The following is a 27,106-nucleotide window of genomic DNA, read 5'->3' on the forward strand; positions in this document are numbered from 1 at the left end:
CTCTGAAGCTGGCTTAGCTGTTTATCAGGAGTCCTAGCCCCTCTCCTCCTAGGCTCCACTGGCAAAGTCCCTGGGAACACCCAGCAAGACAAGTTTTCCTGTTGTCCTTAGGTCCCTTAGCCTTGAGATGGCCCAATATTCCGGAGAGTATTAAGTTTTTGCATGGGAGCAAAGCATTGGAGGGAAAAAAAGTGTTGCTTGAAGGATTAAGTGTTTATGTGTGTGTGGAGGGGTTGCTGGAGTGATGGTAAAGCTTTCTCCTTTATATCCTTTAAGTGCTTCAAGAACTGTTTCTAAAGACTGGTCAAGGGGGTAGCTGAACATAAATGACTTGACTCCAGGACCTATCTACTTTTCTTCTATTCAAAAGCAGTTTTACTGTGATCCAGAAAATTCTAATGTACAACTTTCCAAAGAAGAGAGATCTATATTGTGATTCAGCCAGTCCTTCTTTTGGCATAAGAAACATGTAGAATCCAGTGGCTGTGAACAACACTTTGGGAGTAGGTGTCTCCTTTTTTCTGGTCAATATGCTGTCCAGCTGAGGCTTCCATGCTGAGTCCAGGATACACTCAAGAACAGTGCTCAGGCAGAAAGAAAATCCTATTCTTGTGACTTGTTTCCTTCAAAGGACATATATACAGTGCAATTTCCTCAAACATATATAAGTTATACGTGTTTCTGAATTTTGGTGCTTTTTTAGTGGATTATAGATTAGACCAAAATTTCTCAATCTGCATCTACCCTATTATGTTCCTGCCATATTCTCTAATCTCTTCAAATAAATGGTATACAAAAGTTAAAAGCACTGTTCAAATGTCAGGCATTACTATGCAAATTCCAGCTCAAACCTACTAAAGGATATCCTAATTCAATTAAGAATGAACTTAGGCAGGGGCCCAAGTTTTATCTGGCTTGCTTATTAGACTTGGGGTTGGGCAGCTCATCTTCTCTGTAAATGGAAAATATTTCAGTTTTCCACTTGTTGGCTGAGGAGATACTTCGTCTGTCTAAAATATCTAAGAGTAGTTTGCAGCCAGAGGCCACATCTGCAAAAGTGGCTCAGAGTAAAAAATGGAAGCATCTATCTGAATAATATAAGCCCAGATCTACCTATCTGCTAGGCTAGATTTACTCACAAGGCCTGGCCTATTCAAACACCACGACAGGTTGACTGTCAATATACAACAGAGACTTAGAAATTCAGGTACATTCTTCTTACAGCCTTGACCATAGCGGTAGATGGTATATGTCCATCAGAATTTAGTGTAGAATCACTGATGAAGAGACTGATATGAGGAACCCAGAGAGTGGGGTTTCTATACTAACATTAAGCAAGGCTTCTCAACCTGGACATTAATGATATTTTGGGCCATGATTTCTTGTTAGGAGGTCTATGTTGTACATTGTAAGATGTTTAGCAACATACCCTCTATCCACTAGCTGAAAGAAGCAACCTGCCCCTTAGCTATGACAAAGAAAAATGTTTCTAGACATGGTCTAATGTCCCCTAGGAGGCAAAATCACCCCTGCATTGAGAACTACTGACATTTAAGGTAGTATCACATTTTAAAGGTTATATTTTACTTTAATTCTACCCACATGGCATATCAGACTTTATATTGAACAGAAACTCAGAAAATATGAAATATTTGTGGGGAAACACATAAAAAAGAGTCCTCACAAATGAATAAGCTGTGATAAATGGTAGAATTCATTGTTATAATTGGCACCTCTTAGTATCGTCTAACTCTTGTGGAGCACATACCACGAGTAGGGTGTGATGATAGCAAAGATTTATAAGGATATTCCAGCCTTTAATACACTAAGAAACTAAGAATCTTTATTTCTCTAAAGGGGGAGGGTTGCTGATTTTCACAAATAACCAATTACCAGATTGAATCCAACCTGGCATTTTCTATCTTCTATTTCCTATTTGTCCCAAAAGAGTGACTTATTGTTTAAAATTTTAAAAAATTCTGCCTAATTATTCTTTAAAATTGCTCCTTTCCCTGTTAATTACTATACCTTACATCAAATTTTTTGTGACTTCTCTATATGTGGCACTTATGCCTTAACAATGTGTCCAGCATGGAAATGACCACAGTTCCCTAATGATTGTAATAAATTGAACAATTGAAGGTAGGTTTTTGGTTTGAAGGAAGTAGTTTCTAACTACTTGCATGTTAGAGAAATATTCAACAATGGCAAAGGAAATTTAATGGAATGTAGCAAGAGGTGATTCTTAAAATACTATGGGGTGTTGAAAAAATGTCTTGGTGTGATGTGGGATATAACACTCAGCACTATCTCTGCCGCAAGAAGTCAAATAACACTAATGCAAGTTGCAGGATCCTTCTCAGAAATTCATTAAAGGAAAATGCTGAAAGAAGTGTCAAATATATGTTCAAAAGCAGCTGAGCAAGTGCCTACCTTACAAAATAAGCTTCCAGGGAGCCAGAACTCCATCAGTTTCACTTGGTTTGGATAACTCCTAGCCCAATATCATGAAAATATAGCAACATGTCATTTGTAAAGATCAACATAAGGAACAACAATTACCACATTCAAACTTAGCACATTCATAAATTATGATGTTCTTGCTAAGGCTAATAATTTATTTAAATAAAAGTTTTGCATGATTTGGGAACATGAATGACTGTAATTGAAAATATGTTTTATTTTTCAAAAGTACATTTAAGCTCTTTTATCAGATCAGGATGTCTATAATCAATGCATAAGATCTTAAATTAAGAAATGATTAATCTTAACAAAATAAATATAAATAGAAACACACTACCTGGATTAGCTAAAGACTTTTTTGTGCTCGCCATTAATAGGAATGCAAGTGGAACTGGCCCTGAGCAAATTTGCAAAGTGGAGTTATAGAATCACTGAATAATAGAGAATATGAAATCACTGAGAAGGGCCTTTTCTGAGGTTACATGGTAGTGATAGATGCTCTGTGACTGATCCATCCATTATAAGACCTTAGGAAGGGAGGGCAGGTGTAGTCTTCACTCTGTATCCCTTCTCCCCAGTTTATTAAAATCTGCTCTTATGAAATTATATGCTCTGTCCTAATCATCATACCAGTGTGTTCACAGTATCTCTATACTGATTTCCACAGTGGTCGCACCAGTCTGCACTCCCACCAGCAATGGCGAAGGGTTCCTTTCTCTCCACTCCCCTGCCAGCACTTGTTACTGGTTGATTTCTTGGTAGCAGTCATTCTTTCTGGGGGTGAGGTAGAATCTCAGTGTTGCTTTCATCTGCATCTCTCGAATGACCAGTGATGTTGAGCATTTTTTCATATTTTTATTTGCTGCTCTTACTTCTTTGTCTGAGAAATGTCTGTTCATTGCAGATGTCCATTTTTGAACTGGGTCTTTGAATTTGGGGGGTCTGTTTTTTTCATTCTTTATATATTCTAGATAGTAGTCCTTTGTGTGAGGTACAGCTGCTAAAACTTTTTCCCACAGTGTAGGTTGTCTATTAGCTCTATTGGTGGTTTCTTTTGCAGTGCAGAAGCTTTTTAATAAGATGAGATCCCAGTCGTTGATTCTTTGTGCAAGTTACCAAGGTACTCAGTTTTTGTTCATAAAGTCTTTTCCTATGCCAATATCTTCAAGAGTTCTACCTAACTTATCTTCCAGCAAGTTTAGTGTTTCTCTTTTAAATTTAGATCTTTAATCCAATTCGATCTTAGTTTAGTGCATGGTGATAGGTGTGGGTCTAGTCTTCAGCTCTGGCAGGTTGAAATCCAGTTTTTCCAACACCATTTATCAAATAGGCTATCTTTCCTCCAGTGATGGTTGTTGGGTCCTTTGTCAAAGATGAGGTGGCTGAGTATGTCTGGAGTTGTTTTTACATCTTCTAATTTATTCCACTACTCCTCAGGTCTGTTCTTTTGCCAGTACCAGGCTGTTTTTATCACAGTAGCTTTGTAGTATAATTTCAAGTTGGGGATTGTGATACCCCCAGCCATGTCTCTGTTGCTTAGAAATGCTTTTGCTATTCTAGATATGTTCTGGTTCCAAATGAATTTTTGGATTGTTTTCTCTAGTTCAGTGAAGTATAATTTTGGAATTTCAATTGGCATTGCATTGAATCTATATAGTAGTTTTGGAAGTATGGCCATTTTCACTATATTGGTTCTTCCTACCCAGGAACAAGGGATGTCTTTCCATTTTCTTATATCTTTTTCATTCTCTTTTTCAGAGTACTGTAGTGGTCAGTGTAGAGGTCTTTTGCTTCCTTTGTTAGATTGATTCCTAGATATTTCATTTTTTTGGATGCTATTGTAAAGGAATTGTTTCCCTAATTTCGTTCTCAGTGAGTCTGTTATTTGTGTACAAGAAGGGTACTGTTTTTTGAGTGTTGACCTTGTATCCAGCTACTCTACTGAATCTGTCAATAAAATCTAGAAGTCTTTTGGCAGAGTTTTTTTGGGTCTTCTATGTAAAGTATCATATCATCAGCAAATAATGACAGTTTAACTTCTTCCTTTTCTATCTTTGTTCCTTTTATTTCTTTCTCTTTTCTAATTGCTGTGGATAATGTTTCCAGAACTATATTGAACAAGAGTGGTGATAGTGGGCATCCTTGCCTTGTTCCTGATTTTAGTGTGAAAGTTTTCAGTTTTTGACCATTTAGTATGATGTTGGCTGCTGGTTTTTCATAGATAGCCTTAATCAGGTTGAGATGAAGACCTTCTATTCCAATTTTCTGTAGGGTTTTTATCCTGAATGGGTGTTGAATTTTATAGAATGATTTTTCTCCATCTATTGAGATGATCATATGATTTTGTCTTTTACTCTGTTAATATAGTGCATTACGTTTATTGATTTACGTATGTTGAACCATCCTTGCATCCCTGTGATGAATCCAACTTAGTCAGGGTGTATGATCTTCTTGATGACCCTCTGTATTCTGTTTGCCAGCGTCTTGTTGAGGATTTTTGCATCTGTGTTCATTAGGGAGACTGGCCTATAGCTCTCTTTTGGGGTTGGGTCTTTCCCTGGTTTTGGAATCAAAGTAACACTTCCTTCCAGGAATGAAGTTGGAAGACTTGTTTCCCTTTCAATTTCCTTGATGAGTTTAAAGAGTAATGGTGATAGTTCTTCTTTAAATGTCTTGTAGAATTCAGCAGTGAAGCCATCAGGACCTGGGCTTTTCTTTGTTGGTAAATTTTTATTACATTTTAATTTCACTCATTGTAATTTGGATGATTAAAATTTCTATATCTTCTTCATTTAACTTTGGCAATTCATATGTATCTAGCAACCAGTCCATTACTTCTGTGTTTTCCATTTTATTAGAGTACAGGTTCTCAAAGTAGGTATTGATGATCCTCTGGATTTCTGTTGAATCTCTTGTGACTTCACCTTTTTCATTCTTAATTGCATGTATTTGCTCCTTTTCTTTCCTTTTTTTGATAAGGTTGGCTAAAGGTTTATTGATTTTATTTATTCTTTTGAAACACCAACTCTTCAATTCATTGATTTTTTTGTATCATTCTCTTAGTCTCCATTGCATTGATTTCTGCTCTGATCTTTGTAATTTTCTCTCTTGTGTGAGCTTTGGAGTTGTTATCCACTTCTTTTTCTAGGACCTTGAGGTTCTGCATTAGGTTATTTTTGTGAATTCTGTTTTCCTAATATGGACATTTACTGCTATGAATTTCCCTCATAGAACTGCTTTCATTGTGTCCCATAGATTCCTGTTCATTGTACTTGCATTTTCATTTACTTGTAGAAACTAATTTCTTCTTTAATTTCATCTGTGACCCATTGATTGTTCAGGGGGGTTTTATTCAGTTTCCATGAGTTTGTGGGGTTTTGTGGTTTTTTATGTTATTGATCTCAAATTTTATTGCACTATGGTCTGATAATATACAGGGGGTAACTTCTGCTCTTTTACATTTATTTAGACATTTCCTGTGTGCTAGAATGTAGTCTATTTTGGAGAATGACCCATGAGCTGCTGAAAAGAATGTGTATTCTGATTTTCTGTGGTGGAACACTCTGTAAACATCTATTAAGTCAATATGTTCAATAACTTGTTTCAGTTCTATAATTTCATGGTTAACTTTTTGTCTAGATGATCTATTTGTGATAGTGGGGTATTGAGGTCCCCCACTACAATTGTTTTAGTGCTTATTTGGTTTTTCATGTCCATTAATATGTGTTTTGTATAGTTGGGGGCATTCATATATGGGGCATATATATTTATGATTGTCATCTCTTTCTCTTGGATTGTTCCCATCACAAGGATGTAGTGGCCATCTTTGTCTCTCTTAATTAGTTTTGGTTTGTAATCTACTTTGTCTGCAAATAAGATTGCTACCTCTGCTTTTTTCTGGGTTCCTGTTGTGTGGAGAACTGTTTTCCATCCTTTCACTTTCAGTCTATGAATTTCCTTTTGAGTTAGGTGTGTTTCTTGTATACAGCATATTGCTGGATTTTGCTTCTTAATCCATTCTGCCAGTCTATTTCTTTTGACTGGTGAATTGAGGCCATTAACATTGATGGTTATAATTGATAGATACTGACCCTTTCTTGTCACGATGTTTTCATTTTGTTGGCTCTTTTATTTATTTTTTCCCCTTTCCCTTTAGTTTCTTACCTTGCCTGGTGGCTTCCCTCTGTTGGGCCTCATGGAGTTGTCACCTTCAGTGTTTTTTTCTAGGATATTGTACAGAATTGTTTCGATTGCTGGTTTGGTGTTCATGAAATTTCTCAGATGTTCTTTGTTTTGGAAGTATCTAATTTCCCCATTGATTTTGAAAGATAATTTTGCAGGATACAACAGTCTAGGTTGGAAGTTATTTTCTTTTAGGGCTTGAAATACTTCACTCTAGGCTGTCCTTGATTTGAGGGTTTGTGTTGAGAAGTCTGCTGTGATACTGATGGGCCTTCCTTTGTAGGTGATTGGTTTCATTTCTCTAACTGCCTGTAGGATTTTGTTCTTCTGTTGGGTTTCTGGGATCTTGACTATTATATATCTAGGTATAGATTTTTTTTTATCATAACTAGTTGGAGTTCTATATGCCTCAATTATCTGTATGTCCAATTCTCCACCTCAGCCTGGGAAGTTGTCTACTATTACTTCTGTGAACAGTTTTTTAATGTCATTTGTATTTTCTCCTGTATTTTTGTGGACTTCCATCAGTCTTATGTTATTCTCTTTGCATCATCTAGGAGCTGCTGGATTGATTTCTCTTGGTCCCTTACTATTTTTTTGAAATCTCTGTATTCATGGTCCTTCACTGCAATCCTGTCTTCTATATCTGATATTCTATCTTCAGATCCCCTTATTCTGCTGTGAATATTTTCAATGGAGTTTTTAATCTCCTGGATATCTGTTTGAATCTGTTTCATGGATTCCATTTTTTTCTTATGTTGGGTGATCATGGTTTCCATTTTTTTCTTATGGTGGGCATTTATGGCTTCCAGCATGTTTCTGAGCTCATCTTCTTTTTTATCTGTTTCTGTTCTAGAGCCTCTAATCTTGTCTTTCACTCTGCTCATGATCTCTGTATTTACCTGGGAGAGTATTTCTGCTTTTAATTTTTCTAAATCCTCATTCATCTGTTTTGTTCCTTCCTGTTCTATCAGGTCAGGGTGTCCAGGTGGTTGATTATCAGACTTTTTCACCTTATTTCCCCCAGAGTTTACCCTTGGTGGGGTGGAAGTCTGAACTTTTGCCTTGCTTAAATGTCTTCTCATTTTTTTTGGTTACTGTCCTTGGTTTAATTCCTGGGTTGATATTTTGAAATTGCTTATTGTAAATATCTTTGTTGCTTGTAATTAGAACACTTGTGGAATGATTGCTTCTCAGAGGTGTCTTCCAGATATAGCTGGTCTTCAGGTTTTGAGTCTCTAATGACTCTGAGGCTATCTCATTTTCATTATACCAGGAAGGACCACTGACTAGATCAATAACAATACCTTATCCCAAGTGATACAGTCAGCAACACCATAGCATCAATTACATTTTAGAAAATGACAATGTGTGGTAGTTATTAATCTATCATCTTTACCTGTGTGAATTAAATCAAAATCGAGGATCAACCCAACATATGTTTACAGTGAATAAACTCTTTAATATAGCAACTTTACCCTTCAGGATGGGGAGTTAGAAGGAGTTTGGGAGGGAGGGATAGATAGGTAGAAGGGCAGGGGAAGGTGAGTAGTGATGCCCGAGGACACAGGCAAGAGAAGGAAAAAGAGAATAAAAGAAAAATAAAGAAGAAATATGAATTAGGGCCAGAACAGGAACAAAAAGGGAGATGAAGAACAATGTCGGACAGCAAAAGAGTGAGTGAGAGGGAGAAAGGAAAGAGAAAAGAAAGACAAAACGAAGAGAAAAACAAAAATTTGCAAACAGCAAGAAAAAAATTAAAAATAAAATAAAAAACCAAACCAATAATACTAATTTTGAAAATAAAAAATTAAAACGAAAATGAAGGGCCTCCTTCAGGGTATGTCTCTCCTGTCACAATAGACTATGTGGGCAGCAGTGTGCAGATATAAGTCAATGAGTCTCAGCAAGCCAGTCGCAGACCCATGAGATTCAGGCAGATTTCTGGCTGCAAGTCCCAAGTTGAGCTCCCTGTCCTCCTGTAGGGTTGAACTCTGCAAGGGTGTTCTGCAGATTCCAGCTGCCCTTCCCCTGAAGACAGTCCAGGTTCTGATGGGAGGTGATGAGCCCTCCAACTTACCCAGTATGTTGGTCTGGTGGTCTAGTGTCCCCTGTGTCTTTGTAGTGTGGAACCAGGTGGCAGTACAGCCAAGAGGCCAGAGGAGCGGGGGTGGGGTCCTGCAGGTGCAGGTGCAGCTAAGTGGATCACCGCCATGGGTGCAGACTGGATGGGACAGGGCTCCCTGCAACCCAGGACCTCTCTCTCAGGTATCCCGAGGATGTGTCTGGCTCGGGCTGGATGGGCGTTTTGTAGTATATTTTAAATTCAGGGATTGTGACACCCCCTCCCTTGCCCTTGTTGCCCAAAATTGTGTTTGCTATTTTAGGGTCTTCTGATTCTATATGAATTTTAGGATTGTTTTTTCTAATTCTGTGAGCCATGCTTGCGGAATTTTAATTGGGATTGCATTAAATCTGTATAACAATTTTGGAAGTATGTCTGGCTAACATTTTAAATATGATGTTTTACAGAAATGGTGATAATGAGCATCCTTTTCTTATTCTTTATTTTATCTGGAAAGCTTTCAGTTTTTCCCTATTTAATATGATGTTGGCCATTGTTTTGTCATAATTTTTTTTTTATCAGACTCATGAATGGGTGTTAAATTCTGTCAAAAGCTTTTTCTGCATTTTTTGATGTAATCATGTGATGTTCATCTTTGGTTTTGTTTTTATGTGGTGAATTACATTTATTGATTTGCATATGTTGAACCATCCTTGTAACCCTGGGATGAAATGTACTTGACCATGATGTATGATACTTTTGGTCATGTGTTGCATTCTGTTTGTCAAAATCTTATTAAGCATATTTGCATTCATGTTCATTTGGAGATTGGCATGTAGTTTTCTTTTCTTTCTTTCTTTCTTTTTTTTTTTTTTTTGCTTTAAAGGTCACTTCATTCCTTACAGAAGGAATATACAATCTCAGATATGTTTTACTTGGGGGGTGCTGAACAAAGTTCTTTGTGGTTCAGGGGCATATCCTCATTCATCTTCTGGTGTGAGCTTCGGTGAATCTGAGGCCACTTGGCTCTACCTGCAAGGTCATGCGTATGGGCCAGGGCACTGGTGCTTGGTGGCTGGGTCTTTGGCTTGCCCTATCCCTTCAGACCACTGGCTCAGTCTCTGCTCTGGACTACTCCTGGGAGTCCAGGGGGCCATGGACTTTGCCTCTGATGGCTCAGGGCTTTCCTCTACTTCTTTACAAGCAGCAACCTGAGAGGTAGACAGTTTTCCTTCCTCACTTTTAAAGACTGCAGTCTCTGTCTTGGCATTTACAGTGAGGCTGAGCATTTCCTTCAAGGCACCATTCATCACTGTCTCAGTTACCTTGTCTGTACTTTCTGCATCCTCCTCACCATCAGAGCTGGCTTTCATGGCCACACTGCCTGGTGCTTCTGCCTGTGCTGCCAGGGCAGCAACACTGGGAGTCAGTGAGTCCATGGCTTCAGTGCTGGTTTCCATTTCTGCTGGAGAATTACTCCTTAAAGAATCTTTTGTTCTCAGAGATGATGTGAACTCTGAAAAAGAAGCCCAACCAGTCTCTTTAGTTGGCATTGGCTCCTCTGTGCTCCACACATCAGAACCCACTGAGTCTAATGGAGTGCCATGGGTGGTCTCCATTGGAACATCAAAGTTGACTGACCAAGTAGTTGGTTCATTAAGGTCTACCTCCATTTTATCTTCTGTGTTGCCACTACTAGATTCAAACAAGTCTTGTTTTGCTCCCTCTTCTTCAGAATCTGTACTTTCTTCACTATCTGTATTCCCTGAACTGAATCTTCTTTGGGATTCTGGTGTAAATGCAATGTGCTTTTCCTCCCAGATATCCTCCTCATCAGAGCTGCCATCATCAAACTGCTGTATTCTTTCCTTACAACATGCTTCAAACAGGGTGATATTTCCGCTTTCATTTGTATTGAGAGTGAAGTTGATGTCTAATACCCGATCAAAAAGAAACATTGCCAATGTCATCTTCATCTGCAAACTTCTCATCATTGATGCCAAACTGGTCAATAAAATTGGACGTCATTTGTTGCATCCGATAATCAGAAAAGGCTTGCTGCAAAGAGGAATCCTTTGAGAAACCTTTTCTTTAAAGTCAATTTCATCATCACTGGATGAATAAATATGGCAGGTTGTAACTAGATCTACCGTGTTCCTCTTGTTCATTTCTCCTAAGGAGCTTGTGCAGAATGTCTCCCATCACTCTGTGACTTCATCAGGAAGATCTTTGATAAGCTGTTGCACTAATGCACTGTTGGGGCCCTTGTCTGTATTGTGTACAATACAGTTAGCTATCCTTGTGAGGTGTCCCATGTAACCATGAAGTCTGCCTCCTTCAGCTTGTTTCTTCTCATTCATTTCCCAGGCTTCAAGTATTCTTTCTATTAACTGACACTTTTGAAAAAGATATTTCAATAATATATTGCCACCAGCAGAGTTTTGATCTGTAATTGTGCCAATTTCTGTGTTTTTAAAAGGACTGGCAAGAATCAGTGCAATACAAATTTCCACTTGTGTGTGAAAAAAATTATTCCATGAGTATTTGAAGAACATGTCCAATATGACTCCAATGCTGTTCAGTTCCATAAGGTCCCCATTTATACTGCTGGTATTGGTTTGAAGCAGGCTGGATATCAACCTACTTACGTGCAACCAGGTGTTCCCCACAGGAGGACCTAATACACCCCACGTAGTCTTTGTCACACTTTTCTTGGGTGGTTCAAGCAGGAGTAGATGAAAAGATCAAAGTCTTCCTCTGATGGCTTCTAGAACACTCTTATTGACTGAACATGCTGAATGACTCATGCCTGGTGGGCAGATCTCTATATGGCCTTCAAATGTTGGTCAATGTGTCTCAAGTAAAGTCAGCAAAATCTGGATTGCACTGCCTATGGCTGATTCATTTTTCTCCTTGTGGAAAATATTTGATAGAAACTGCTTTATAATTTCTTGCTTTTCTAGAGTGGCAAGCAGGGGATCTGGTTCTGTACTGTTCTGAACTTGTAACATCTGGTCTCTCCTCAGGCGAGCAATTTCACAAAGTGACTGTGAGGCATTTGAATGCCAACCTTCTTCTTGCGATGGATGAACTATTTACACAAGTCTGTGGATAATTTTTTCCTCCTTTAACCAATTCAGTGAATCTTGCCTGGGCTGTGGAGCCTCAATACATGTCAGGAGCCTGACCAACAAATCCATAATAGTGGAAGTTCCTATATGCTTTATTGTAAGGTCTACAAAATCACATTTCTTCTTTAAGAAATCTACAATGTGTTCTGGTTTTCTGCTGATAAGAATACTTAGCACCTTGCTGAAGAAACTGGCAAGCAGAGGGTTCAAGGGGGAACCGTTTACGAGGAAGCTATATAATTTCGTTAGCAAGGATTCATCTTCCCCCAGTCTGTCATTCATCTGGGAGACATCAGAAGTGAGCAACTCAGAAGATATATTTGGATACCTTTCAAACCAAGGTTAAAAATTAAAAGAAATGTTTTCTTCTCTGTGACTCCTTGCCCATTACAGGTTATCCTGGTGACCGCTGTCTTCCAATTTACCACATTAGTAGATTAGCAGGAATAAAGAGGGATGTGGTTTAAAATAAATTCTCCTGAAGGTGCCCACGACCTGCTGCTAGTTGTGCTCAGGCAGGAAACATGCTTACCGACACCATCCTAGTTTTCTTCTTAAATTGGGTCTTTGCTTGCTTTTGGGATCAGAGTGATGCTGGATTCCAGAAATGAGTTTGGAAGCACTGCATCACTTTCAATTTCATTGAAGGAGTATTGGTGATATAACATCCTTAAACATTTTATAGAATTCAGCAGTGAATCCATCAGGTCCTGGACTTTTTTATACTTGGCAAGTTTTTTACTTCTGTCTCAATGACGTTGCTAGTTATTGGACTGTTCAAAATTTCTATATCTTCTTTCTTTAGTTTTGACAAGTAGTATAAGCTTAAGAGTTGTTCCATTTCTTTAAGATTTTTCAATTTGTTAGAAAAAATTTTTCATACTAGTTACTAATCATCATCTGGATTTTGACATTGTTTTGATTTTGGCTTTTTCATTTCTAATTGCATCGATGTGTTTCTTTGCTCCTTCTTTTTGTAAGTTTGGCTAAAAGTTTTCCTATTTTGTTTATTCTTTCAGAGAGTCACATCTTCAATTCATTGATTCTATGTCTTGCTTTTTTAGTCTCAACTTCATTAATTTCTACTTTGATCTTTATAATTTTTCTAACAAAATTTGGTTTGTGCTTGGATCATTGTTCTTTTTAAAGTGTACTGAGGTTCATAATTAGGTTTTTTTTTATTAAATTCTTTTATTGGTACATTATAGGTATAGAACACAATTACATTTCTCATTGGAAATTGTACCTTTACATAATGCATCTTGTGTCTTATTTTTTCCCCATTGCTAGCCCTCCCTTCACCCCCTCCACCGTTCCCTATTTACAAAGACTTTATTTCCATTTTTTCCATTTCTCATCATTTTTCCTTTCCCTTCTTTCCTTTCCCCTGCCCCTCCCAATAGCCCTACCACTTTGGACCTTTTCTTCCTATGTTGCATTATCGATTATTCATTCTAATCATTGGTACATTTTAGGTATACAATATAATGACATTCATCATTGGAAATTTGCACCTTTACATAATCTCTCTTGGTTCTTATTTTTCCCCTTTTCCCAGCCCTCCCTTCAACCCCTCCATTCCTCCCTATTTACAAAGATTTTGTTCCTGTTTGTCCATTTTCTCATATTAAGCCCATTCCCTTCTATCCTTTCCCCTAGCCCTCCCACTTTCTTCCCCTTTGCCCCTTTTCTTCCTATTTCACATTACCTATTATACATTTAGTCCTTATTCACACGTTCAGTTTCTCACACCAGAGAAACTATTCGGTATTTATACATGTGTATCCTATTTATTTCACTTAAGAGTATTGCCTCAATGTGCATCCACTTAGCTATAAATGTCTCTAATTTCTCATTTTTTATGGCTGAGTAGTACTCCATTTATAAAACAAACACATTTTCTTTATCCAGTCTCCAGTTGATGGGCATTTGGGCTGTTTCCAAGTTTTAGCTATCACAAACTGTGCTGCTATGAACATGGACACACATATATCACTGTGGTATGATTCCTTTAATTCTTTGGGGAAGATCCCCAGCAGGGGAATAGTGGGGTCAAATGGGAGTTCCAGTCCTAGTTCTTTGAGGTATCTCCATACTAATTTCCACAGTGCTTGCACCAGTCTACACTCCCACCAGCAGTGGAGCAGGGTTCCTCTTTCCCCACAGCCCCGCCAGCATTTGTTATTGGTTGATTTCATGATAGCAGCCATTCTTTCTGGAGTGAGGTGGAATCTCAGCATTGTTTTCATTTGCATCTCTCAAATGACTAGTGATGTTGAACATTTTTTCATGTATTTATTTGCTATTTCTACTTCTTTGTCTGAGAAATATCTGTTCATTTCAGATGTTCATTTTCAGATTGGGTCTTTAAATTTGGGAGGTCTGAGCTTTTTAAGTTCTTTATGGATTTGAGACAGTAGACCTTTGTCTGAGGAAGAGCAGGTGAAGATTTTTTCCCACATTGTGGGTTGTCTCTTCACATTGCTGGTGGTTTCTCTTGCTGTGCAGAAGCCTTTTAATAAGAAAAGATCCCACTTGTTGATTGTTTGTGCTAGTTCATGGGCAACTGAGGTTTTGTTCATAAAATATTTTCCTACAGCGATGTCTTCAAGGGTTCTACCTAACCTCTGTTCCAACTAGTTCAGAGTTTCTATTTTAATATTTAGATCTTTAATCCACTTTGATTTTAGTTTAGTGCATGGTGAGAGATATACGTCTAGTTTTAATCTTTGGCAAGTTGAAGCCCAATTTTTCCAGCACCATTTATTAAAGAAGCTATCTTTCCTCCAGTGAGGGTGTTTGGCACCTTTATCAAAGATGAGATGGCTGAGTGTGTCTGGAATTGTTTCTGCATCTTCTAATCTGTTCCACTGGTCCTCAGGTCTGTTTCTTTGCCAGTACCATGCTGTTTTTATCACAGTAGCTTTGTAGTAGAGTTGCAGGTTGGGGATTGTGATACCCCCTGCCATGTCTCTGTTATCTAGAATTGCTTTTGCTATTCTGGGTCTCTTCTTGTTCCAAGTGAATTTTTGGGTTGTTTTCTCAAGGTCTATGAAGTATGCTGCTGGGATCTCAATTGAAATTGCATTAAATCTATATAGCAGTTTTGGAAGTATGGCCATTTTCACTATGTTAATCCTTCCTACCCAGGAGCAGGGGATGTCTGTCCATTTTCTGATATCATCTTCAATCTCTCTTTTCAGAGTGCCATAGTTTTCAGAGTGCCATAGTTTTCAGAGAAGAGGTCTTTGATTTCTTTCTTTAGGTTGATTCCTAGGTATTTCAGTTTTTTGGATGCTATTGTGAAAGGAATTATTTGCCCTATTTCTCTCTCAGTGAGTCTGTCATTTGTGTAGAGGAAAGCTATTGATTTTTGTGTGTTGACCTTGTAACCAGCTACTTGACTGAATTTGGTTATTAAGTCTAGAAGACTTTTGGTGAAGTTCTTGGGGTCTTCTATATAGAGTATCATGTCATCTGCAAATAATGACAATTTGACTTCTTCATTTCCTATCTTTATTCCTTTTATTTCTTTCTCTTGTCTAATTGCTGAGGCTAATGTTTCCAGAACTATATTGAACAAGAGTGGTGATAGTGGACATCCTTGTCTTGTTCCTGATTTTAGTGTGAAGGATTTCAGTTTTTGACCGTTTAGTATGATATTGGCTGTTGGCTTTTCATAGATGGCTTCTATCAGTTTGAGGTAGAGACCATCTATTCCAATTTTTTGTAGGGTTTTTATCATAAATGTATGTTGGATTGTGTCAAATGCTTTTTCTGCATCTATGGAGATAATCATATGGTTTTTGTCCTTGGCTCTATTGGTATAGTGTATTACATTGATTGATTTTCGTATATTGAACCTTCCCTGCCTCCCTAGGATGAATCCCAGTTGATCAAGGTGTATGATCTTCTTGATGATCTTCTGCATTCTGCTTGCTGTTGTCTTCTTAAGGATTTTTGCCTCTATGTTCATTAGTGAAATTGGCCTATAGTTCTCCTTTTCGGTTGGGTCTTTCTCTGCTTTAGGGATCAAGGTGATGCTTGCTTCCAGGAATGAATTTGGGAGTATTGCTTCCCTTTCAATTTCACTGAAGAGTTTAAACAGTAGTGGCAGCAGTTCCTCTCTAAATGTCTTGTAGAATTCAGCAGTGAAGCCATAAACACCTGGGCTTTTCTTAGTTGGTAAGTTTTTAGGTACGTTTTGAATTTCATTGATTGATATTGGGTTGTTTAGAGTTTTTAGTTCTTCTTTGTTCATCTTTGGTAATTCATATGTATCAAGGAATCTGTCCATTTCTTCTGTTTTTTTCCATCTTATTGGCCTATAGGTTCTGCAAGTAGGTATTGATGGTCCTCTGGATTTCTGCTGGGTCTATTGTAATTTCACCCTTTTCATTCCTAATTGCATGGATTTGGGCCTTTTCTTTCCTATTTCTGATAAGGTTGGCTAAGGGTTTGTCAATTTTGTTGATTCTTTCGAAGAACTAACTCTTGGCTTCATTGATTTTTTGTATCATTCTCTTAGTCTCCATTGCATTGATTTCTCCTCTGATCTTTATAATTTCCTCCCTTGTATGAGCTCTGGGGTTGTCCTGTTCTTCTTTTTCTAGAAGCTTGAGGTGCAGTGTCAGGTTGTTTAATTGGGCTCATTCTGTTTTCCTAATATGCATATTCACTGCTATGAATTTCCCTTGTAAGACTGCTTTCATTGTGTCCCATAGATTCTGATATGTTGTATTGTCATTGTCATTTAATTGAAGGAACTGTCTGATTTCTTCTTTAATTTCCTCTGTGACCCATTGATTATTCAGAAGTGTGTTGTTCAATTTCCACGTGTTTATGAAATTTTTTGAGTTTCTTTTGCTATGGATCTCCAATTTCATCGCACTATGGTCTGATAATATACAGGGGATAACTTCAATTCCTTTGAACTTACTTAAACATGTTCTATGTGTGAGTATGTGGACTATTTTGGAGAATGACCCATGTGCAGCTGAGAAGAATGTGTATTCTGATTTTGTGGGGTGGAAGACTCTGTAAACATCTGTTAAATTCATTTGTTCAAGAGTTTGATTGAGTTCTAGTATTTCATTACTTATTTTTTGTCTAGTTGATCTATCTATTTGTTGTGTTTTTTTTTTGACACCTTGATATTTTTATTTTAATGTGATTCTTGCCTGATTCACAAGCAGGAAGCTAAAACATACTCAGATTAAAATCACTTTGGACCTTTTTAAAAATGTCTTTAAAAACCCTACCCATTCCTCCTTTTCTTAAAGACAATCTGATTTTCCTTCCTGTGTGAGGAAACCTCCCGGGATCCCTGAAGAGTTTAACTTGCTCCGGTCTCTGGTGCAGTTCTGGTGCAACTCCAGGTTAACCGGAAGGAGGCTCCCCTTGCAGGAAGCAAGCCAGCTGTTTGCCCTTTGTCCCGAGATCTGGGGCCACTGGCCTCACTGTTCCTGCCCAGAGTGGTGAGCCAGCCCAGCCAGTCTCCACTGTCCCTGATGGGGATTTATAGCTGTCCGCTGGGATTCAGTCCATAGGCTAATGAGCAGCTGTTGCCAGGTTAACAAGTAAGAGCCTAGCTCAAGTTCATTGACACCTGCACTGCTGGTCATAGCTTGAGATCCCTGGAAACCAAGGAGCACAGCGCTGAGGAAGCCACCCTCGTGCTGTGGCTAAGGCCATTCTTAGTGTGGACTACGAAGTGACAGCTGCGCTTCCTCCCCTGTGAACACACATGCTTGGGTGCACAAGTTACCTTGATCTATCTATTTGTGACAGTGGGGTGTTGAAGTCCCCCACTACAATTGTATTAGTGCATATATGACTTTTCATGTCCATTAGTATTTGTTTTATATAGTTGGGTGCACTAGTGTTTGGTGCATAGATATTTATGATCGTCATCTCTTCCTCTTGGAATTTTCCCTTTACAAGGATGTAGTGTCCTTCTTCGTCTCTCTTAATCAGTGTTGGTTTGAAATCTACTTGATCTGCAGAGGATAGCTACTCCTGCTTTTTTTGGGGTTCCCATCACATGGAATATTGCTTTCCACCCTTTAACTTTCAGTCTATGAGTTTCCTTTTCAATTAAGTGTGTTTCTTGTATGCAGCATATTGTTGGATTTTGCTTCTTGACCCATTCTGCCAGTGTATTTCTTTTGATTGGTGAATTGAGACCATTAATGTTGATGGTTATAACTGAAACATATTGACTTGTCATTGCCATGACTTTTTCTTTTTGTTGGGTTCTCCCCATATACATTTAATTTCTTGTTGGGTTCATTCTGCTTTGCCTCCTGGGGTTGTGATCCTCAATGTTTGTTCCTAGGATATTGTGTAAAATTCTTTGGAGCACTGCCTTGGTATTCATGAAGTTCCTAAGGTGCTCTTTGTCATGAAAGTATCTTATTTCTCCATCCATTTTGAAAGATAGTTTTGCAGGGTACATCAATCTGGGTTGGAGGCTGTTTTCATTTAGGGCTTGGAATATGTCACTCCAAGCTCTTCTTGCCTTGATGGTTTGTGTTGAGAAGTCTTCTGTGATTCTGATGGGCTTTCCTTTGTATGTGATTTGTTTCTTTTCTCTAACTACTTGTAGAGCTTTGGTCTTCTGTTGAGTTTCTGGAATCTTAACAATTATATGCCTATGTGTAGATTTTTTTTGATCAAGGCTATTTGGAGTCCTATATGTCTCACTTATCTGTATGTCAAGCTCTTTTCCCCTGCTTGGGATGTTTTCTACCATTATTTTTGTGAAGAGATTTTTTATGTCATCTGCACTCTCTCCTGTTCATTGACTCCAATCAGTCTTATGTTATTCTTCTTTGCATCATCTAGCAGCTGCTGGATTGATTTCTCATGTTCCCTTATAATTTTGAAGTAATTTTTCTTTTCCTGGTCACTTATTGAAATCTTTTCTTCTATATCTGAAATTCTGTCCTCACATGGGCTCCTTCTGCTGTGTAGACTTTCAATGGAGTTTTTCATGTCCTGGAAATCTATTTGCATCTGTTTTATGGATTGCATTTGTTTCCTATATTGGGATTCCATCATGCTCCTCAGCTCCTCTCTAGATTTATTAATCATGTCTTGGACTAGGAGCACAATTTCTCCTGTTATGTGAGAAATTATTTCTGATATCATTTTTTCCGGATGCCCTTTTGTTGCCAGTTCAGTGGGTCCAGGTGGTTGAGTATCAGAGTGTTCCATCTCATTTCCTTTTCGGGTTGCTGTAGCTAATCTGGAAGTCTGGTTTTGAGACTTATTTACATGTTTTCTCATTTTGATTGGGGGAGGCGGCTGTTGGCACCTGCACAGATTACCTCCTCTGAGCTGGGAGAGGTGGGACAGGGGCCGGGAGCAGCGGTAGGGATGGTGGCCCAAAAGCCCTTTCCTGTGGGCTGGGAGCAGCGGGAGGGATGGTAGCCGGGAAGCCCCTTCCTCTGGACTAGGAGCAGTGGGACGGTGGCTCAGAAGCCCCTACCTCTGGGCAGGGAGCAGCGGGACTCAGTACCATGGTCTGGTGGTCCGGTGTTCTCTGCGTCTTTGCCGTGTGGAACCCGGTGGCTGTACAGAGGAGTGGGGGGGACAGATCATAGTTAGGTTATTTTTTAGGGCTTGCTCTATTTTTCTAATGGGAGCATTGATTGCAAGAAGCTTCCCTCTTAGGACTGCTTTTCCATAGGTTCCATGGGTTCTGTTGTGTTGTGCTGGTTTTTTCATTTGATTCCAGAAATTGTTTAATATATTCTTTGATTTCTTTTGTGACCAACTAGGTGTTTGGGAGTGTGTTATTATGTTTCCAGGTGTTTCTAAGTTTTCTGTGGTTTGTTCTGTGATTTATGTCTAGTTTCACTGTGCAGCGGTCTGCACCAACCATGGGATAATTTAAGTGATTTCATATTTACTTAAGCAGGTGTTAGGGACTAATATGTGTTCTGTTTTGGAGAAAGTTCTGTGTTCTGCAGAGAAAATGTACTATGTTGTAGTATGGTAGAACACACTAGGTATCTATTAAGTTCGCATGTTCAAGGCTGTGGTTCAGTTCTGATAATTCTTTTTAAACATTTTGTTCAGTTGATCTGATTCAACTGAACAGTGAAGTGGGGTATTGAGGTCACCCACTATGATCGTGTTAGTATTTAGTTGTTTTTTTATGTCCCACAGTATTGATTTTATAAAGTTAGGTACTCCAGTATTTAGTGCATATTTACTTATAAGTGTTATCTCTTCTTGTTGGATTATTGCCTTAACTAGTATATAGTGACCTTCTTTATCTCTTCTGTTCAGTTTTAGCTTGAAGTTTATTTTGTCTGAGAATAAAATTGCTACACCTACTTGTGTTCAGGGTTCTGGTGCATGAAATATTGTTTTCCTTTCTTTTATTTTTAGACTAAGGATTATCTTTTATTATTACATTAATTTCTTGAATGAAAAAGACTGATTCTGTTTTCTTCTTGCTCCAATCTGTCAATCTATGTAATTTAATTGGGTAGTTAAGCCCATTAATATTGAAAGTTATTACTGAAAGTTGTTGATTTATGTCTGTCATTGCACTCTTTTTCTGCTGATGACTCCCGAGTTTATCTTTTATTTCTTGTTTTGTGTATCTATTTGCCTTGCTTGATGTTTTCATTCCATCTGGACTTTTGGCTTTGTTGATTTTGTTGTCTCTGAGTAAGATATTCCTGAGTATATTTTGAAATGCTTGTTTGGTGGTCATAAATCTCTTCAGAAAGTCCTTATTTCTCCATCTATTTTGAAAGAAAGTTTTGTTGGATGTGTCAATCTATATTGAAAGCTGGTTGCTTTTAGGGCTTGAAATATTTCACTCCAAGCTCTTCTGACCTTTATATTTTGTCTTGAGAAGTCTGCTGCAATTTCAAGACATTTACCTTTATATATAATTTTTTGCTTTTCTCTGACAGCTTTTAAAATTCTATTTTTGGTTGGACATCTCTCATTTTAATTACAATGCCATGGAGAGCTTCTTTTTTTGTTATAGTTGGTTGGTGTTTTGTAAGCCCCACTTACCTGTATGTTGAACTCTTTCCTCATACTACGGAAGTTTTGTATTGTGATTTCTGTAAATAAATTTTTTATTTTATATGTGCTATCTTGTAGTTTCTCTCTAACCTCAGTTACCCTTTGGTTGTTCTTAGTATCATTTAGTAGCTGTTGGATGACTTTTTCTAGTTCTCTTATCATTTTTAAGGCTTCTCTGAGTGATTCTGCATGATTTATCCTTTTGTCCTTGAGCTCAGAAACCTTGTCTTCACATTAATCATTTCTGCAATTTATGAGTTCTAAACATTTTTATATCCAATATTTCTGTCTGATATCTTTTTGTGGATTCTTTATCTTTGGTAAAATTTTCATTCATGTTTTGAACTGTTTTGTTCAGCTCTTCCAATTTTTTGTTTCTCCCAAGTCCACATTGGTCATTTTGTATAATTCCATAAATTTTTGGGTCATGTCTTCTTGAAACTCAAGTTTCTTTAACTCTTCTGGAATCAATTTGTAAAGGTCCACTACATGATGCTTGCTTTTCTCTCTAGTGGTGCCACCCTGGGAGAGTTGGGAGATCTTAAGAGTCTTTTGGTATGTCATTTTCTCGTGATCTTGTATATACGTAATTTTATTTATGTTTTTTTTCTCCTTTTTGACCGTTGAGGTCAAGTAGAGTGAGGAGAGGTTGTAATTGATATAAATATATCTTTTTGGTAAGATACTGCCTTTCAGTGATATTTTTCACCTTTGTTGATCCAGAGGCAGTATTTAGTTTAAGTTGTTTAGACTCTTTCCCTGTGTTTTGAGGAACAATTATTTCTGGTTACAATAACATCAACAGATTAGATCATACTTTGCTTATATGTGATAAACCTTGCACATACACTTTCACCTTTTATCAATACTGTTTGCAGCCCATATTGTATTGTTATTAGCAGTTATGTTGTTATGTGGAAGAAGTGAAGAGATGGAGGGATGAGTGAAAGAGGAGTGTAAGTCTGAAAAGGGCAAGTTAGATAGGAAGAATAATAATGAGTGAAAAACTTAGATATAGGGTTAGGTTCTGTTAGAGATCTTTTAGTTGGATTAAAGGGATAATGTTGAGGGTTTTGAAAAGATATTTGTGGGGACAATGATGGGATATAGGAAGAGGGAGGTGTTCTTTGAGATTGAGGAAAGCTATGAGGTTGTTGGTACCTATTGATATATTTGTGCCTCTTTAAAGTGGAAAAGCAACAATGTCTAGCAGACTGTGTAGTAGACTAAGTAAGATAAGGAAGAGAAAAAATAATAGAAGACAAAGGACAGAAAGTTAATACAAAAGAAAATAGGAGTGACTGAGAAAGCAAAATATAGTGAACTAAAAACTTGAGAGGAAGAATTTAAAAAGTGGGAGAAACTAGTGTGTAAAAAATGAAAATAGTATTGTTATGGAAGCTTAACTTGAAGAAATTAAATAGGGAGTTATAAAAAGGTAGAGGAAGTAAATACCAACTAAACTGATGGAAGAAAAACCACAAAAGGCAAAAAAAAAAGGTGGGAACTCAGATCAAATACTCAAGAAGATTCACATGTGACCACTATTCTGAAAAGTCTGAGTGTTCACACAATCCTCTTCTTGCCTCAGTTACCATCTGATAGATGCTGATTTGATCTACATATATAATTTTTCCAATTAATTTTGTGTTTCAGGGTGTAAGTATGTTCCCCATTGCAGAGTACCTTTGGCTTCAGTGACTCCTTTCTGAGTACCTCTGACATAACTTCTCTTCTAGGTAGCCATGTTAGATCACCCTTATTGGATTTCTTATGTGCATTTTCCCAAGGATTAATGATTTTAAACATTCTTTCATGTACTTGCTAGCCATTATATATCTTCTTTGAAGAAGTGTCCATTCAAGTTATTTTCCCCATTAAGAAAATGGTTTACTGGGCTGGGGATTTAGCTCAGTGATTTGGCTGCCTGCTGCGCAAGCGTAAGGACCCGAGTTCAATCCCCGGCACCAAAAAAAAAAGAAAAGAAAATGGTTTACTGTCCTTTTGTTGTTCAGTTTATTTGTTCTTTATATATTTTGAATACTAGACCACTATCCAACATATGATTTGCAAATATTTTGCTTATAATGTAGATTATCTTTTTACTTTCTTGTGAGGATCCTCTAATGCACAAATATATTTAATTTTGATGAAGCCTAATTACCTGTTCTGCTTTTGTTGCTTGTGCTTTGGTGTCATTTTTAAGAAACCATAGCATAACTCAAGGTTATGAATATTTATCCCTGTTTTTTTCTAAAAATTTTATGACTTTAGGCCACATTCCAGGTTGAGACTCTGAAAATAACCCATTCCTGCCTCTGTTGTTAGCCTTGCACTGTGCAGTGGAGAATTCTCTGTTGTGATTTTTCAAAATCTGGGTTTGGATTCTTGGAGCAGCTGAATTGCTATTGCTCAGCACTCTATTTCCAGCAGTGGAGATTTGAAGGCTTCTGAGTCCTCAAGTTCTTACTGTCCTCATGGCTTCCAGTCAAAGGAGTCAGTCCTGTGAGGGTTAAAGCTCCTCGCAGGAAACACACTTCTCTCACATCCTGCAAAATGTGCTCCCAAATGCCAAGTTATGTAAGTTGGTGTCATTTCTGCTCCACAAGTATCAAAAGAAGGAGCAGGTCACCATGAAAGAAAAGCTGCATGTTCTTCCCCATGATTACCGTAAGAACTTCCCTCTGAACTTTTGGGAACTCTGTGAGTCCATGCATCTGGCTTTGGCATTAAAATCAGGAAAGTGAATCACTCTGGCAACACATATGAGCTAGTCCCCATTTTGGGTCTTAAATACTGTGGGATACTAGATGGCGATGATGAAAGAATCACTCTCAAAGTCAACATCATTACATTTGTCCTGTCTCTAATCTTCATGGAGGGCAACTGTATCAGTGAGGAGGACCTGACTGAAAAAGTGAAAAGATGGGACATGGTAGCTCACACTGAGCATATTCATTTTGAGGAAGCCTGGAAATTCATCACTGAGGATTTAGTATGGGAAGAGTACCTGATATACCAGCAGATTCCTAATAGTGATCCTGCTCACTGTGAGTTCTTGTGGAGTCCAAAGACCCACGCTGAAACCAGCAAGATGAAACTCCTAGTTCCTATGGCCCATCTTAATGGAGGAGTTCCCAAGTCTTACCCAAAACTATATGAAGAGGCTTCGATAGAAGAACTAGGTATAGAGCCAGGGTTCCTGAGAAACAGGGGATATTGCACAAGGTTGTCAGTGAATTTACTCCCTTCTCAGAAGAAATGAGGCCCATTTTCAGTCTCTGTAGAGAGCAGGAAGTTTTCTAAGTAGTGAAAGTCCAGGGGAGGGGGTAAAATAGCACACATAGCATCTTGTTATCTCTTCTATTTGGGTTACTTGGAAATGGACAGGAATTTTCTTTGGTTTTTTGAAGTATTGGTCCTTTTACGGGGAGACTGAAGTAGCTTGCATATTTATTGAATGGTATTGATCTCCAGTGTATTTTTAGTTTTGTGATGTTGATGTTTGTGTTTTCTGACGGGAATGTGATTTTGTGTGACATTGATCACAAATGGAGTGCCTTTTCCATTGCAAATGTAAGAGTCTTTCCTGTTTTACCATACAAACAGAAAAACTATTCAATTTATTTATGATAAAATAGGAGTGGAATAGGAATTTCCTTGGAAATTGTAAGAAGTTTACATCAAGTTACAGGGACCCTAGAAATAGTGATAAGGATGAAAATCAAATCTTGGCTGCTTATTTCTTTTCCCCTATTGAGCTATACTATTGAATTTATATTTATTGCATACCTGAATATGCTTGTTTTCTTCAGATTTGTTAGGGAAATTAAGAGTCAATAAATAAGCCCATCTGTTCTGGGGAAAAAATATATGGCTTAAACTTCTGTATTTAGGCCTTTTATTTGTTTCAGTTAATTTTTGTTTATCATGTAAAATAGGGGTCTAACTTCCACTTTTTGTATGTGGATATCTAGTTGTCCCAAGATTAGTTGTTGAAGAGACTAATTTTCCTAACTGGATGATCTTGATACCTTTTAAAAATCATAGATCATATACACTTATGAATTTACCTCTGGACCCTCAATTCTATTCCAGTGGTTTAGGCCTGTCCTTATGTTGGCACCGCATTGTTTTGATTACTTAAACTTTGCATTAATTTTTTTTTTTTTTTGGTTTTGGTGTTTTGAGACAAGTCTCCCTATGTAGTTCAAGTGGCCTTGAAGTCATTATCTACCCCAGGCTGGCCTCAAACTGGCGGCAATCCTCCTGCCTCAGCCTCCAGAGTGCTGGGATTATAGGAATGCACTACCACATCTGGCTGCATTACATTTTAAGATTGGAAAATGTGACTCTTCCAGAACTGGTCTTTTTTTCCCCAAGATTATTTTGATGATTTTGGATTCCCCAATTTCATATACATTTGATGATCAGGAGTTTTATTTCTTGAAAAAAGGTCAGAATTTTATAGTGATTACACTGAATCTGTAATGTCTTGGGAAGTATTTCTATTTTAACAATAGTGTATTTAAATTCATTAGATGTGATGCCTTTTCATTTATTTAGGTCTTCTTTAATTGCTCTCAGTAACGTTTAGTAGTTTTCCATGTGTACATCTTGTACAACCTTGATTAAATTTATTTCCAAATAATTAATTCTTTTTTATGCTATTGCAAATTAAATTTTTCCCTTATTTTCTTTTTTAATTCTTTATTCTTGGTATCGAGAAACATAACTGTTATTTTTATGTTGATCGTTCATGCTATAACTTTGCCAAATTTTTCCATTAGTTCTAATATATGTTGTGCAATTTTGGGGATTTTCTGTATACTAAGATTTGTCATCTATAAACAGAGAATATTTTACTTCTTCTTTTCTAGTTTGGTTGTCACTTATTTATTTTCATTTCCTAATTATTCTGTTTAGAATTTCTAGTTCAATGTTATATAGAAGTGAAAAGGTGGGCATCCTTACCTTATTCCTGATATTAAGGGGAGAGTTTTCAGTTCTTCATCATTCAGCATGATATTATCAGTGAGCTTTTCATTAGTTATCCTTATTAGGTTGAAGAAGTTCCTTTCTAATCCCTAATTTATGGGATTCTTTTAACTATGAAAGGGTTTTCAGTTTTTTCAAATTATTGCATCAGTTGAAGTGATCCTATGGTTTTCATTCTATCAATTCTTGTATTACATTAGTTGATTTTAAATGTTGAACTAATGTTATATTCCTGGGATAAATGCCATTTAATCATGATTATAATACTTTTAATATGCTTCTGTATTTGTTTTACTAGTGTTTGGGGGGAATTTTGGTACCTATATTTGTTATGGTTGGGATCAAGAATGTTCCCCAATGGATTCATGGGTTGGGCATTTGAAAGGCATTTGAATCATGAGGGTACTATACTCACCAATGGATTTATCCACTAATGAGTTCAGTAGCTGAATATACTATTATGAGGTGGGACCTGATCAGAAGAGGCAGTTCATTGAGAGTGTGACCTGGAAGGGTATATATCCCTCCCCAATTCCTCCCTTCTCTCTCATTTCTGGTCACCATGATGTGAGCAGCTTTTCCTTAGCTATGCCTCTCTGCTATCCTGTTTTGGCTTTGTAGACAGCTGACCATGAAATCAAAGTAAACCTCTCTTCCTTTAAGTTGTATGTGTTGAGGATTTTTTTTTTTTTTGGCAAAAAGTGACTAAGACCATATTCATAAGGGATATTGGTCGATAGTTTTATACATTGGGGATATCCTGTTCTGGCTTTGGTATCAGAGTAATATTGGACTCATCAGATTAGTTAGGAAATATTTCCTGTTATTTTATATTTTTGGAAGAGTTTAACAGTGTAGGAAATACCTGCAGCTGTGGTGGAAAGAGATAAAGAGCTACAATAAGAAGTGGAGCCTGGAGATGTAACTGAATTGCTGCAATCTTATGATCAAATATTAATGGATGAGGAGCTGCTTCTTAGGATGAGCAAAAGAAGTGACTCCTTGAGATGGAATCTCCTCCCAGTAAAGATGCTTTGATGAAATCTCTTGGTGAAGATGCTTTGAATACTGTTGAAATGACAACAAAGCATTTAGAATATCACATAAAGTTAGTTGATAAAGCAGCAGCAGGGATTGAGAGGGCAGATTCCAATTTTGAAAAAATTTCTGTGAATAAAGTGCTATCAAATAACATCATGTGCTACAGAGAAAT

The 27,106-nt window shown here is 37.5% G+C and overlaps 1 non-coding gene and 1 pseudogene across 1 annotated transcript in view; one reads left to right on the forward strand and one right to left on the reverse strand.

Moving 5' to 3' along the window:
- Positions 1–27,106, forward strand: part of LOC101708494 (retrotransposon Gag like 4) — a 386,209-nt gene that overhangs the window by 1,199 nt on the left and 357,904 nt on the right. The window lies entirely within an intron of this gene.
- LOC101704287 (serine/threonine-protein phosphatase 6 regulatory subunit 3 pseudogene) lies at positions 9,688–12,266 on the reverse strand (annotated as a pseudogene).

This window comes from Heterocephalus glaber, unplaced genomic scaffold, assembly GCF_053883595.1.
Source record: "Heterocephalus glaber isolate CG9 unplaced genomic scaffold, H.glaber_assembly_v1.0 deba00001613, whole genome shotgun sequence".
NCBI lineage: Eukaryota > Metazoa > Chordata > Mammalia > Rodentia > Bathyergidae > Heterocephalus > Heterocephalus glaber.